The sequence below is a fragment of the Schistocerca nitens genome, chromosome 1 (genome assembly GCF_023898315.1).
Source record: "Schistocerca nitens isolate TAMUIC-IGC-003100 chromosome 1, iqSchNite1.1, whole genome shotgun sequence".
NCBI lineage: Eukaryota > Metazoa > Arthropoda > Insecta > Orthoptera > Acrididae > Schistocerca > Schistocerca nitens.
In genome coordinates this window covers 911,476,512-911,489,732 of record NC_064614.1, presented here as the reverse complement: position 1 = coordinate 911,489,732, position 13,221 = coordinate 911,476,512, and the positions used below count along the sequence as shown (strand labels likewise).

Sequence of the window (13,221 nt, the reverse complement as noted above, 5' to 3'; positions counted from 1 at the left end):
TACTATCCCTCCATTGAGAAGGGAAGTCACCCTGGAGCCAAATACGGTTAAACACCCAAAGAAGATGTCGTGGAGCACTGAGATGTTGAAGCAATTGGTTATGAATGGAGTCTGGGCCAGGGGCCGTATGATGAGGAGAAGAAAGTGCGGAAAGAAATTCCCATTCAGTAAAAGGTTCGCTGTAAGATTCTGACTGACAAGGGGTAAAACATAAGGCGGAAGTTTCAGCCCGCTGTTCCTGGTGAAGGAAAGCAGCCGGATAGGAGGTTGATGCTGATGCTGTTGCAAAATGGGTCACAAGATGTTCCATGAGAATCAACGGGTCCATGCAAAGGCCATCCGGGAGAGCAAGGCCCAGCAGGGTAGACTGCCGACGGCAACCTTGGAGAGAGGGAAGTATAGTCCATACCCGTGACATAGGGACAGTAGAACCAAGGAAAGAAACAAAGCATTCCCAACACACTCATTTCCTCCATTTGATTAAGTAAGGGGCTTTGGTGCGAAGGCGTTTAAAGGTAATAAGATTGGCAGCAGATGGGTGCCTCATAAGGTGTTGCAAAGCTCGACAGTGATCACAGATGGCAGCAGCAATGGCCAGATTCCACCATGGGACTTGCCGGTGGCAAAATGGTCTGGATGAGTGTGGGATTGCGAGGGCAGCGGCATGAACAATCGCATCAGATACGTCACGGAGGACATCATCAATACATCCTGACAAAGAGGGAGAAAGAATGACCTGTGCAGTGTAAAGAGGCCAATCGGTGCGTTGGAAAGACCAACGAGGTAACCTGTCCATTGGGGAGCGGGAAGGGAGCGAGAAAATCAACGGGAAGTGGTCACTGTCGCAAAGGTCATTGTGTGGCGACCGGTGGAATGAAGGGAGGAGGGAGGGAGGGAGAAGAAAGAGAAAGATCAATGGCAGAAAATGTGCCATGACCGGCACTGAAATGAGTAGGGGAGCCATCATTACGAAGGCACAAGTCGTGGTCTGCAAGAGACTGCGTCTATGAGAAGACCCCGACTAGATGGAAATGCACTGCCCCATGAGGGATGATGAGCATTAAAATCCCTGAGAAGGAGGAAGGGAGGAGGAAGTTGCTGAAGAAGGGCAGTTAAGGCAGCAGGTGTAAGAGTCCTGTCAGGAGGGAGATAAAGATTGCAAACCGTGACCTCAGAGTCCACGTGGACCATAACAGCAACCACTTCTAATGTAGTTTGAAGAGGAATCCATGTGCTAGCAACATCTGTACAGACCGAAGTACAAACGCCACCAGAGGCCTGCAGGGGGCCGACCTAATTTTGACAGAAAGCACAGAACCCACGAAGGGTTGGTGAGTGATCATCAGTAAAATATGATTCCTGTAGAACCACACAAGCTGCAGAATAAAACGAAATAAGGGATTTCAACTCTGGAATATGAAGGTAATATCGATTACAATTCCATTGGATAAGCACAGAATGATGATTCAAATGGGGGGTGAACAGGCTAAAGCCAGTCATGCTGCTGGATCACCAACTGTCACCAACAAGGAGGGGGCAACATCCCTGAACAACAGGTCAGAGCCAGGTTGCGAAGGTGGGGACAGGAGATCGAGGAGGGCTGTGTGGCAAAAAGGAGCCAGCTGCAGCAAGATCTGGAACAGAAAGAGATCGGGCAACCTGGGGGCCCACAGACTGTGGTTTTCGTGGTTGTCGTGTGGCAACAGACCTTTGGCCTTGAAGGTGCCAGGGAGGGGGATCCCTGGATGGGCACTCTTGACCAGCAGATGCCAAATAAGTGGGACACTTCTCCGGCTGGGGAGGGGGAGCGGTGCCCAGAGGGAGGGGGTGTGGTACCTGCAGGGAAGGGGGTTGGGGGAGGAGAGGGGTTCGGGACTGGGGTAAGAAAGGGTGAGGATGGGGTGAAGATGTAACTAAAGCATAGCTAGATGTCATGGACACAGGATGAAGACGTGCATACTTCTTACGAGCCTTAGTGTAGGTTAGACGATCAAGGGACTTATACTTCTGTATCTTCTTTTCCTTCTTATAAACTGGGCAATCCGGTGAAAGTGGAGAATGATTGCCATGACAATTAACACACACTCAGGAGGGGGAACAAAGGAACTCCCTTCATGGAATGGACGTCAACAGTCACCACAGAGAGGGGACTGCAAACAGCGGGAAGACATGTGGCCAAAACGCAAGCACTTAAAACATCTCATAGGTGGTGGGATGTACGGCTTCATGTCACATTGATAAACCATAATCTTGACCTTCTCAAGGAGTGTATCCCCTTCAAAGGCCAGGATAAAAGCACCAGTATCAATGTGATTGTCCTTCAGACCCTTCCAAACATGCCGAACAAAGTGAACACCCCGCCGTCCGAGATTGTCCTTAAGTTCCTCATCAGTTTGAAGGATGAGGTCCCTGTGAAAAATTACACCTTGAACCATATTCAGAGACTGGTGGGGGGTAATTGACACAGGAATTGTGCCAGGATGGTTACAGGTACAAAGAGCTGCAGACTGGGCAGGTGAAGCAGTTTTGATCAACAATGAACCCAACTGCATCTTGCTCAGAGTGTCCACTTCACCAAACTTATCTTCCATGTCTTCCACAAAAAATAAAGGTTTGGTATTGGTGAAAGTATCCTCATCAGTCCTGGTGCAAACCAGATAGTGGGGGGAAAGGTTTCACCCCTAGCTGACGAGCCTCCCAGGGGTAGCCACGGAAGAGAAGGCTGAAGGGGCAGAAGAAGCAGCACTAAAAGAATCAGTTCCATGCAAAGAGACGGCCGTAAAGGAACAGCCAGAGTTCTGGACCCATATGCGTTTCATTTGCATAGCATCCTCCCTGATACCACCCACTCCGATCAGGGGCTCTCCCCAGGGGTGCCACTCAGCCACAGCAAGGGCCGTCTGGAATGGCGGCCACTGCCAGGAGTTCTGATGCTCCAGGATGACAAGCAACCACTCCTAGGCTTACATGAGGAGGTCACAGCTCAGATATCAGAAGTGTGATCCCTGTGTTTTCAGGGGGCTCAACCAAAAGGGTACATAACAACCCCACCACATGGGCTGGCTACCGTGCTGGCTATGTACCCTAGCATCAGATGACAACATGAAGGGAAAAGGTGGAAGGAACTAGGAGGGCACACGTCAGAGACACTAGGTAAGGTGCTCTTCCCCAAATGGCTTCCACTAAAGAATAGAAATTTAGTAATGGAGGTCAAACCCCAGAGGGGGGCCAGAAAATGTCAAAAGGATGAGGTAATTACACAACAAAACCAAATTGCAAAGCCAACATAACCAGAAGGATAGCGGGGCCAACATGGATGAGGACACCAAGAGAGGGAGAGGAGAGGGTGAAGGGGAAGGGGCAAGGACAGGAAAGGAGGGGAAGGGAAAGGAAATGCAGCCCGGGAAAGAAGGAAGGCTGCAATAGCTCAGGACCCCGTGCGTGCCCCACATGTACTCACGAAAGGACTGTGAGCCCCCACGGGGTAGGGGGAGTCAAAAGACAGATATGGACCTTAGTTTATGTTTTCTTTTTCTCACTTAACTTAGGGTGAGGATAGGGATTTCATTATTGTTTGGACACTATCAGAGTTGTCTGTTGTACCAATAGCTACATTTCGATCCATAGAAGATCAAAATGGTTCACAATTACAATGAGAGTCTAAAAAGTACTTGTCACTACTCAAAGTGATGCAGCAATTTTAAAAATGATGAATTGTTATGATGTATTTTACAGTTTCTAGATCGATCCTTCAGACATGCATACAGACACTGCTGACAATCCACAACCATATTAAATACTTGAAATACATTCACAGTTTGTGAATATGATTATACAACATTTCTGAAGAAGAGAAATTTGTTAACATCAAGTACAGCTTTAAGTGTCAGGAAGTCTTTTCTGAAAGTATTTGTATGGAGTGTAGCCATGTATGGAAGTGAAACATGGACTGTAACTAGTTTAGAAAAGAAGAGAATAGAAACTTTCGAAATATGGTGCTACAGAAGAATGCTGAAGATTAGATGGTTAGATCATGTAACTAATGAGGAAGTACTGAATAAATTGGGGAGAAGAGAAATTTGTTGCACAACTTGACTAGAAGAAGGGGTTGGTTGGTAGAACATGTTCTGAGGCATCAAGGGATCACCAGTGGCAGTGTGGAGGATAAAAATCATAGAGGGAGACGAAGAGATGAATACATTAAGCAGATTCAGAAGGATGTAGGTTGCACTAGTTACTTGGAGATAAAGCAGCTAGTACAGGATAGAGTAGCATGGAGGGCTGCATCAAACCAGTATGTAGACTGAAGACCACAACAACAGCAATGTAAAACAATAACCCACAATGTACTAACTCCCTTGTTATGAATAACTTAAAACAACTGTTACAATGGAAGTCTTAAAAACACAATGCAAAAAGGAAAAGAGTGGGGTAGACCCCTGCTATTTATATTTCTTTTGGCGCAGAGAGAAGTAAATTAAGTGATGTCACCTCATGTTCATTGACAAACTGTAATTTCTGCATATTTCACACTATAATTGACAACATATGGCAAGAACTGTGATGCGTCAACATTTTTTTAACACATTGTAGCAAGTTTTCCTTGGGAGATTGTCTCCAACAACAGAACCACAGTGCACCTGCTTAATGCAGTAATTAATTTGGTGTAATCTCAGAGGTTTACAATTTTATATTAGTTTGTGGCAGAAATCTTCCAAAAAGACTAACAAACCTGAGATAATATGGTATTGGCATAGACTTTCGCAACTAACATTTAATACTGAAACAGAAAAAAATATCATGCCTGAGACCTACTCTCTTGTTGCAACTGGTTATGTCAGAAATCTAGCTGTGATGATATTAGGTATTTATATTCGTATATTTATTGATCCATTTAATCACTCAATGTACAGAAGTGTACAACATGATATGGGACAAGTCAAACAAATGATATGAGAACATATATAGACATAGCACTGTTTCCTATAGCATACATCTCACTGAAGATATATTACATATGTGTTTATAATAATACCATAGTAATGGGTAATAGGTTATTTCTAATGAAACAGATTGATTTTGAAACATAATTAAAATATATAATTTAATTTATGATAGACCACATTCACGAACGTCTTGCATGCTGTAAAAGAAATCCTCTGTTAGAAGTGCTCTTAAATTGTTTTTAAATTTTGTTGGTTCTTGAATTTTTTTCCAGGAGATGGTTGTAGAGTTTTATTCACATACATTTCACACTATTGCTATAGAGTTTAGTAGAATGGGAACTAGTCTTAACAATTTTTTGGCCTTGTGTCATGATAGTGACTGTCCAGATTCCTGTGCAATCCATTGATGTTTTGTTTAATAAAACAGGGAAGTTCGAATATACATTTGATAGGGAGAGGCAGTATGTTTAATTTCTTAAAGAGTGGTTTACATGTTTCTCTCTGCTTTTTGAACAGGATTTTTCTGACTGTATTTTTCTCTGGTATAAATTATTTTCTTGATTCAGTGCTATGACCCCAAAAATAAATCCATAGCATAGTACTGAATGGAAAAGAGCATAATACATGCAAGTCAATATGCTGGCAATTAACTCATCCCTCACTGATTGGAGCATAAAACATACTTTGTTTAGCCTGGAACTAATCATGTCATTGTGGTTTTTCCATGTGAATATATCAGTGATATCAATCCCTATGAATTTTATTTCTTTGACAAATTCTACATTGCTACCATTTAGTGTTACTGTTGGAACTTAGGGAGTTCTGTCTTGAATGGTATGGAAGGTTAGGCATTTAGGAGTATTCTATTTGATGCAAGCCATTAGTCTAGTAGGGTTGTATTTCTAGTAATTGCTGACTGAAGAGTTTCATCTGTATTTGATATAAGGATATTAGTATCATCAGCGAACAAAAATGCCTTGCTAGTGGGTTGGGTGGAAGGGAGGTAATTTATATAAAGTAGAAATAACAAGGGACCTGGAACACAGCCCTGGGCACACTATGTTTTATGATGTGTAAATGAGTGCACACCATTTAGTGTTCCTGATTGACTGACTTCTCGGTCTTTGCCATAGCTGCTGAGCCTGCCATGGGTAGTTCCCCTTATCTCATAAGAATCCAAATTTTGTGAAAGTATGTTGTGATTTACCATGCCAAAAGCCTTGGTGGGGTCAAGAAACATACCTATAGCTGGGAATTTCTTGTCAACAAGATGTAGTATCAAGAAATCCATATATTGCATCGGTAATGGTTTTATTTCTTGGAAACCATACTGAGCACAAGAAAGAATGTTATTTTTTTCTAATAAATGATTTAGTCTGGCAACCACTGCATATCAAAATATTTTTTCTGAATAAAGACAGCACTGCAACTGGATGGGTGTTGTTAGGATCTTCTTAAGATCCCCTTTTAAGTATGGGTATGACTTTTGATATTTTAAGTTTTATTGGGAATACTGCATCTGAAAATGAAGCACTTCTTACATGAATCAGTGACTAACTAATAAGTTTGCTGCAACAATGGAGAAGGAAGCAAGGGATCATGTCTTCTCTTTCTGATGATTTTTTCTTGTTTTATTATAAATTTTTGTTTTATTATAAATTTTTCTTGTTTTATTATAAATTAGCTTTTCTATACCTTTTTTCTTGTTTTATTATAAATTAGCTTTTCTATACCTGCTCCCCCCCCATGAACCATGGACCTTGCCGTTGGTGGGGAGGCTTGCGTGCCTCATTGATACAGATAGCCGTACCGTAGGTACAACCACAACGGAGGGGTATCTGTTGAGAGGCCAGACAAACGTGTGGTTCCTGAAGAGGGGCAGCAGCCTTTTCAGTAGTTGCAAGGGCAACAGTCTGGATGATTGACTGATCTGGCCTTGTAACAATAACCAAAACGGCCTTGCTGTGCTGGTACTGCGAACGGCTGAAAGCAAGGGGAAACTACAGCCGTAATTTTTCCCGAGGGCATGCAGCTTTACTGTATGATTAAATGATGATGGCGTCCTCTTGGGTAAAATATTCCGGAGGTAAAATAGTCCCCCATTCGGATCTCCGGGCGGGGACTACTCAAGAGGATGTCGTTATCAGGAGAAAGAAAACTGGCGTTCTACGGATCGGAGCGTGGAATGTCAGGTCCCTTAATCGGGCAGGTAGGTTAGAAAATTTGAAACGGGAAATGGATAGGTTAAAGTTAGATATAGTGGGAATTAGTGAAGTTCGGTGGCAGGAGGAACAAGACTTCTGGTCAGGTGACTACAGGGTTATAAACACAAAGTCAAATAGGGGTAATGCAGGAGTAGGTTTAATAATGAATAGGAAAATAGGAACGCGGGTAAGCTACTACAAACAGCTTAGTGAACGCATTATTGTGGCCAAGATAGATACGAAGCCCACACCTACTACAGTGGTACAAGTTTATATGCCAACTAGCTCTGCAGATGACGAAGAAATTGAAGAAATGTATGATGAAATAAAAGAAATTATTCAGATTGTGAAGGGAGACGAAAATTTAATAGTTATGGGTGACTGGAATTCGAGTGTAGGAAAAGGGAGAGAAGGAAACGTAGTAGGTGAATATGGATTGGGGCTAAGAAATGAAAGAGGAAGCCGCCTGGTAGAATTTTGCACAGAGCACAGTTTAATCATAGCTAACACTTGGTTTAAGAATCATGATAGAAGGTTGTATACATGGAAGAACCCTGGAGATACTAAAAGGTATCAGATTGATTATATAATGGTAAGACAGAGATTTAGGAACCAGGTTTTAAATTGTAAGACATTTCCAGGGGCAGATGTGGACTCTGACCACAATCTATTGGTTATGACCTGTAGATTAAAACTGAAGAAACTGCAAAAAGGTGGGAATTTAAGGAGATGGGACCTGGATAAACTGAAGGAACCAGAGGTTGTACAGAGTTTCAGGGAGAGCATAAGGGAACAATTGACAGGAATGGGGGAAAGAAATACAGTAGAAGAAGAATGGGTAGCTTTGAGGGATGAAGTAGTGAAGGCAGCAGAGGATCAAGTAGGTAAAAAGACGAGGGCTAGTAGAAATCCTTGGGTAACAGAAGAAATATTGAATTTAATTGATGAAAGGAGAAAATATAAAAATGCAGTAAATGAAGCAGGCAAAAAGGAATACAAACGTCTCAAAAATGAGATCGACAGGAAATGCAAAATGGCTAAGCAGGGATGGCTAGAGGACAAATGTAAGGATGTAGAGGCTTATCTTACTAGGGGTAAGATAGATACTGCCTACAGGAAAATTAAAGAGACCTTTGGAGATAAGAGAACCACTTGTATGAACATCAAGAGCTCAGATGGAAACCCAGTTCTAAGCAAAGAAGGGAAAGCAGAAAGGTGGAAGGAGTATATAGAGGGTCTATACAAGGGCGATGTACTTGAGGACAATATTATGGAAATGGAAGAGGATGTAGATGAAGATGAAATGGGAGATACGATACTGCGTGAAGAGTTTGACAGAGCACTGAAAGACCTGAGTCGAAACAAGGCCCCCGGAGTAGACAATATTCCATTGGAACTACTGACGGCCTTGGGAGAGCCAGTCCTGACAAAACTCTACCATCTGGTGAGCAAGATGTATGAAACAGGCGAAATACCCTCAGATTTCAAGAAGAATATAATAATTCCAATCCCAAAGAAAGCAGGTGTTGACAGATGTGAGAATTACCGAACAATCAGTTTAATAAGCCACAGCTGCAAAATACTAACGCCAATTATTTACAGACGAATGGAAAAACTAGTAGAAGCCGACCTCGGGGAAGATCAGTTTGGATTCCGTAGAAATACTGGGACACGTGAGGCAATACTGACCTTACGACTTATCTTAGAAGAAAGATTAAGGAAAGGCAAACCTACGTTTCTAGCATTTGTAGACTTAGAGAAAGCTTTTGACAATGTTGACTGGAATACTCTCTTTCAAATTCTAAAGGTGGCAGGGGTAAAATACAGGGAGCGAAAGGCTATTTACAATTTGTACAGAAACCAGATGGCAGTTATAAGAGTCGAGGGACATGAAAGGGAAGCAGTGGTTGGGAAGGGAGTAAGACAGGGTTGTAGCCTCTCCCCGATGTTATTCAATCTGTATATTGAGCAAGCAGTAAAGGAAACAAAAGAAAAATTCGGAGTAGGTATTAAAATCCATGGAGAAGAAATAAAAACTTTGAGGTTCGCCGATGACATTGTAATTCTGTCAGAGACAGCAAAGGACTTGGAAGAGCAGTTGAATGGAATGGATGGTGTCTTGAAGGGAGGATATAAGATGAACATCAACAAAAGCAAAACGAGGATAATGGAATGTAGTCGAATTAAGTCGGGTGATGTTGAGGGTATTAGATTAGGAAATGAGACACTTAAAGTAGTAAAGGAGTTTTGCTATTTGGGGAGCAAAATAACTGATGATGGTCGAAGTAGAGAGGATATAAAATGTAGACTGGCAATGGCAAGGAAAGCGTTTCTGAAGAAGAGAAATTTGTTAACATCGAGTATAGATTTAAGTGTCAGGAAGTCTTTTCTGAAAGTATTTGTATGGAGTGTAGCCATGTATGGAAGTGAAACATGGACGATAAATAGTTTGGACAAGAAGAGAATAGAAGCTTTCGAAATGTGGTGCTACAGAAGAATGCTGAAGATTAGATGGGTAGATCACATAACTAATGAGGAGGTACTGAACAGGATTGAGGAGAAGAGGAGTTTGTGGCACAACTTGACCAGAAGAAGGGATAGGTTGGTAGGACATGTTCTGAGGCATCAAGGGATCACCAATTTAGTATTGGAGGGCAGCGTGGAGGGTAAAAATCGTAGGGGGAGACCAAGAGATGCATACACTAAGCAGATTCAGAAGGATGTAGGTTGCAGTAGGTACTGGGAGATGAAGAAGCTTGCACAGGATAGAGTAGCATGGAGAGCTGCATCAAACCAGTCTCAGGACTGAAGACCACAACAACAACAACATACCTGCTCCCCATGTAGGTGATAAAAACATTGTGTTGGTGAAGGTATTGAGGTCTGGTTGAGGGGAGCAATTACTTTTTAGATGCTCTGTCAGTTTTTCTACAGCTCCAATAAAGTAGGAGCTGACATTCCTGAGCTACTTCCTCTAGGTTAGTAATCAACATTGCACTTACTTTAAGTTTTATATTACTAACACTATTATTATTTCTATTCCTACTTGTTTTTGCATTAACTATATGCCACATGAATTTGCTTTTATCGTGTGAAGACTTCAGAAGGGTGTCATTGTGTAGTCTAGCTATCTCCTCCTCTTTGCTGAGGTTATAGTACCTGCTGTAATCCATTTGTAGGATACTCCGTTATTACATATATTTTTCGTTTTTAAAGGGAAATGGCAATTGAAATAGTAGCAGAAAAAGTTTAAAAAAGGTTTCAAATTTTTCGTCTACTGATTGAGACTGCTATACAGTCTCCCAGTTTTCTCTCTGCATGTGGTACAAAAAATTAAGCACATTGACAAAAATTTATGCTTTATATTGTCATTGTTCTGGGTTGAGGTTTACTTCGCAGGAAGACTGGTTGTACAATCAGTGCATTATTGTCAGAAAATCCTAGATTTACAGACCTAACAGAACAATCCATATTGCTAACTTCTTGGTCAAGGGCATTTTCACTTCGGTTGGTTACTCTAGTTGAGGATGTACACTTCATATCAAGTTTGTAACAGTTCATGAAATGTTTAAAATTACACTCATCATCACATCCTGTAGTAAAATTGATATTAAAATCACCACAGATTATGACCCTTGAAGATTTCCTTTTTACCATTTATTTTTAATACTGGTGTCAAAGTGCTATAAAAGGAGCACAAGTGCCCAAAGGAAATCTATAAGCTCATATTAATACACTGTTACATCTTTGATTTCGACCCCTGACAATTCTGTGTCTTTTTCTATGGAGTGAGAGTTGCATATGCCCAGTGATTAAGCTGCAACACTGTCTTTTACAACTATGCAGCTTCCTTCACCTTTGAAGATTTTCCTTGATAAGTTGATGCACTAGTTTGAATTGTAACACAACTAATTCCATTTCGAGAGACTTCATGTAGTGTTCAGTAATACACAGTATTTGGGAATTTGAGAGTTCTCTGTTCACACTCGTTAAATGTTCTAGCTCATTCAGCTTACTATTAAATCCCTGTACATTATGAAAATAGATTCTTGGGGCAGAGTCATGTTTCACACCAGTCAATGCATTTCCATGAGCAAATTCTGGCACTGTTTCATTAATTATAAGTGAATGTTTGGGTTTTTTTAATAGCAGTGCTATATGCCAGAACTTTTAAGTTGTTAAGTCTCATCTTCTTTTTTTTTTGTGGGGGGGGATAGCAAAAATCTTCCTTTGATGTTGGACGCCTTGGCCTTAAATTAGCACTTACTGTGGCTGATGCTCTGGGTGCCATTGCTGTTGTTGGTACCTTTACTGCATGTCGAATAAAAGCCATGCCGCGTGTTTTGCAATCGTATTTACAAATTCTAAAAAGTCTATTTACTGACTGTATTCAGAGTAGATTACGCAACTGCTACCTTTGGGTCACCCCGGTGATCAGACTCGGTAGATAGACAATAAAGTAACCACATTCATAGCCGTTACGAGTCTACTCCACATCATGTGAAAGCAACGGTGCAATTACTATTTATATTTCGATACTATTCTCTGATGGTTTTATTCTATCCTCTGATCATTTTACATGAGAGGACTTATAAATATTGATATTTTAATAAGACATTTTCACTAATCCCAAACGAAATAGTTAGAACAGATCTGGAGTTCATTGCTGGTACCATTTCGTGCCAACATTTTTTTTTCAGTAACCATTCGTAATATGAACCAACTGCCACATTCACTTACTTAGCGTGTTTAAGACATTTTATTATTATAAATTGGGTCTCCAACTCTCCATCGAACAACTGATTGCACCTGAGCATCCAAAGATTTTAAAATCATAATAATTAGTGTTAAGCCACGTACGTACTCATTTTTGTGGAAAACTTGTTTTGCAAAATTTTACAACTTTACTGTGGTTGAATATACTTTGATGAGCTGATGATCAAAGCAATTAAGAATTAAGAATTAACACGTTAATTATAAATCGAAATTACGCCAACATAATCGAAGAAGCCGCCCCAGTAGAAGTACTTTGTTAGTTAGTTTATCTTTGAACTCCTTCTGTGGTGTGCTTGGGAGCCGGGGTGCTGTACTTGAGCAGATTGCGAAAACGCAGATAGGAGGAAGACAGTATATTTCTTCCCTCTTCGTTAAGGTACGTAATTATTACCACAATAGTCGGTTTAGCAGATGACGTGTTGTAGCGATGGTAGTGACAATACACCTGGAACTCTTGTGTTGCGTACAAGGACACCTGATCAGCTGAAGGTGAATGAGGTGCTCCTGTGGTGTAGTTATTTCCTAATTTCCTTGCCTTAAAGAGTGTCGAAAAACGCGTAAAGCAGGTTTCTATAGACTAGCATGTAGCGTCGTCCTTATCCCCGCGTTAACATGTTAGAACTTCTGTGTTTATCGGCAGTGTATAGTATTCCATAGTTACAGTTTATGTGCATAGAGAGCAGACAACTGCCAGTAATCAATATTTCTCACATTTTCTCTTAATTCGACACCATTTCATTGTGTCAGTTGATTACAGTATTAGAGACGTGTTGATTGAATGGAGATTAAATAAACTTTTATTTTTTTCTGCAGAAACAAGAATGTCGTCGACAGGAAGAATTACGCAGCTTGTGAGGAACTTCATGACTTCCGCTGCGAGGAGAGGTGGCCATGCCCATGATGAAGGTGGTGTGCCTGGAAGAAATCTACCATTCAGCCTGTCAAACCCATACAAATTGACCTTAATGTATATATTATTCTTCGGTTCTGGCTTTGCAGCACCCTTTTTGGTTGTAAGGTATCAACTACTGAAGAAGTAGTAACATTTCAGTGATGCTAATTAGTTGCTTACAGTATGTTTGGTAATGTGGAACATGTGAACAATGTTGTGAGCACAGTATGAACAATGCTATTTAAATAGATGTATATACTTGTCATAAACAATAAACTTATTGTATTATGTGTTATCTGTTTCAATATAATTGTTGCCTGTTAATAAAAATAACTATCTAAAAGATGAGCACTCATTTGAACATGTAGGTACATGGAGAGTGGAATTGTGGCACTTAAAATGA

General features: G+C 41.0%; 1 protein-coding gene across 4 annotated transcripts in view; it reads right to left on the bottom strand.

Moving 5' to 3' along the window:
* LOC126192332 (protein UXT homolog) overlaps positions 1-12,088 on the bottom strand; it is a 32,838-nt gene extending 20,750 nt beyond the window's left edge. Inside the window, exon 1 of one of the 4 annotated variants that reach the window (XM_049932597.1) lies at positions 12,015-12,088. The gene's annotated coding sequence lies outside the window, so the exon portion shown is untranslated. The other 3 variants (XM_049932594.1, XM_049932596.1, XM_049932595.1) reach the window with 3 other exon arrangements.
* Between the last annotated feature and the right edge of the window lie 1,133 nt (positions 12,089-13,221).